We start from the raw sequence: 3,051 nt of genomic DNA on the forward strand, positions 1-3,051 counted from the left end.
AACAAGACGACAGAATAAGATGACAGTTAGGACGACAGAACAAGAAGACAGTTAGGACGCCAGAACAAGATGACAGAATAAGATGACAGTTAGGACGACAGAATAAGATGACAGTTAAGATGACAGAATAAGACGACAGTTAAGATGACAGAACAAGACGACAGAATAAGATGACAGTTAAGATGACAGAATAAGACGACAGTTAAGATGACAGAACAAGACGACAGAATAAGATGACAGTTAAGATGACAGAATAAGACGACAGTTAAGATGACAGAACAAGACGACAGAATAAGATGACAGTTAAGATGACAGAATAAGACGACAGTTAAGATGACAGAACAAGACGACAGAATAAGATGACAGTTAAGATGACAGAATAAGACGACAGTTAAGATGACAGAACAAGACGACAGAATAAGATGACAGTTAAGATGACAGAATAAGACGACAGTTAAGATGACAGAACAAGACGACAGAATAAGATGACAGTTAAGATGACAGAATAAGACGACAGTTAAGATGACAGAACAAGACGACAGAATAAGATGACAGTTAAGATGACAGAATAAGACGACAGTTAAGATGACAGAACAAGACGACAGAATAAGATGACAGTTAAGATGACAGAATAAGACGACAGTTAAGATGACAGAACAAGACGACAGAATAAGATGACAGTTAAGATGACAGAATAAGACGACAGTTAAGATGACAGAACAAGACGACAGAATAAGATGACAGTTAAGATGACAGAATAAGACGACAGTTAAGATGACAGAACAAGACGACAGAATAAGATGACAGTTAAGATGACAGAATAAGACGACAGTTAAGATGACAGAACAAGACGACAGAATAAGATGACAGTTAAGATGACAGAATAAGACGACAGTTAAGATGACAGAACAAGACGACAGAATAAGATGACAGTTAAGATGACAGAATAAGACGACAGTTAAGATGACAGAACAAGACGACAGAATAAGATGACAGTTAAGATGACAGAATAAGACGACAGTTAAGATGACAGAACAAGACGACAGAATAAGATGACAGTTAAGATGACAGAATAAGACGACAGTTAAGATGACAGAACAAGACGACAGAATAAGATGACAGTTAAGATGACAGAATAAGACGACAGTTAAGATGACAGAACAAGACGACAGAATAAGATGACAGTTAAGATGACAGAATAAGACGACAGTTAAGATGACAGAACAAGACGACAGAATAAGATGACAGTTAAGATGACAGAATAAGACGACAGTTAAGATGACAGAACAAGACGACAGAATAAGATGACAGTTAAGATGACAGAATAAGACGACAGTTAAGATGACAGAACAAGACGACAGAATAAGATGACAGTTAAGATGACAGAATAAGACGACAGTTAAGATGACAGAACAAGACGACAGAATAAGATGACAGTTAAGATGACAGAATAAGACGACAGTTAAGATGACAGAACAAGACGACAGAATAAGATGACAGTTAAGATGACAGAATAAGACGACAGTTAAGATGACAGAACAAGACGACAGAATAAGATGACAGTTAAGATGACAGAATAAGACGACAGTTAAGATGACAGAACAAGACGACAGAATAAGATGACAGTTAAGATGACAGAATAAGACGACAGTTAAGATGACAGAACAAGACGACAGAATAAGATGACAGTTAAGATGACAGAATAAGACGACAGTTAAGATGACAGAACAAGACGACAGAATAAGATGACAGTTAAGATGACAGAATAAGACGACAGTTAAGATGACAGAACAAGACGACAGAATAAGATGACAGTTAAGATGACAGAATAAGACGACAGTTAAGATGACAGAACAAGACGACAGAATAAGATGACAGTTAAGATGACAGAATAAGACGACAGTTAAGATGACAGAACAAGACGACAGAATAAGATGACAGTTAAGATGACAGAATAAGACGACAGTTAAGATGACAGAACAAGACGACAGAATAAGATGACAGTTAAGATGACAGAATAAGACGACAGTTAAGATGACAGAACAAGACGACAGAATAAGATGACAGTTAAGATGACAGAATAAGACGACAGTTAAGATGACAGAACAAGACGACAGAATAAGATGACAGTTAAGATGACAGAATAAGACGACAGTTAAGATGACAGAACAAGACGACAGAATAAGATGACAGTTAAGATGACAGAATAAGACGACAGTTAAGATGACAGAACAAGACGACAGAATAAGATGACAGTTAAGATGACAGAATAAGACGACAGTTAAGATGACAGAACAAGACGACAGAATAAGATGACAGTTAAGATGACAGAATAAGACGACAGTTAAGATGACAGAACAAGACGACAGAATAAGATGACAGTTAAGATGACAGAATAAGACGACAGTTAAGATGACAGAACAAGACGACAGAATAAGATGACAGTTAAGATGACAGAATAAGACGACAGTTAAGATGACAGAACAAGACGACAGAATAAGATGACAGTTAAGATGACAGAATAAGACGACAGTTAAGATGACAGAACAAGACGACAGAATAAGATGACAGTTAAGATGACAGAATAAGACGACAGTTAAGATGACAGAACAAGACGACAGAATAAGATGACAGTTAAGATGACAGAATAAGACGACAGTTAAGATGACAGAACAAGACGACAGAATAAGATGACAGTTAAGATGACAGAATAAGACGACAGTTAAGATGACAGAACAAGACGACAGAATAAGATGACAGTTAAGATGACAGAATAAGACGACAGTTAAGATGACAGAACAAGACGACAGAATAAGATGACAGTTAAGATGACAGAATAAGACGACAGTTAAGATGACAGAACAAGACGACAGAATAAGATGACAGTTAAGATGACAGAATAAGACGACAGTTAAGATGACAGAACAAGACGACAGAATAAGATGACAGTTAGGACGACAGAATAAGATGACAGTTAAGATGACAGAATAAGACGACAGTTAAGATGACAGAACAAGACGACAGAATAAGATGACAGTTAGGACGACAGAA

Source organism: Sinocyclocheilus grahami, unplaced genomic scaffold (assembly GCF_001515645.1).
Source record: "Sinocyclocheilus grahami isolate Dianchi unplaced genomic scaffold, SAMN03320097.WGS_v1.1 scaffold3067.1, whole genome shotgun sequence".
Taxonomy (NCBI): domain Eukaryota; kingdom Metazoa; phylum Chordata; class Actinopteri; order Cypriniformes; family Cyprinidae; genus Sinocyclocheilus; species Sinocyclocheilus grahami.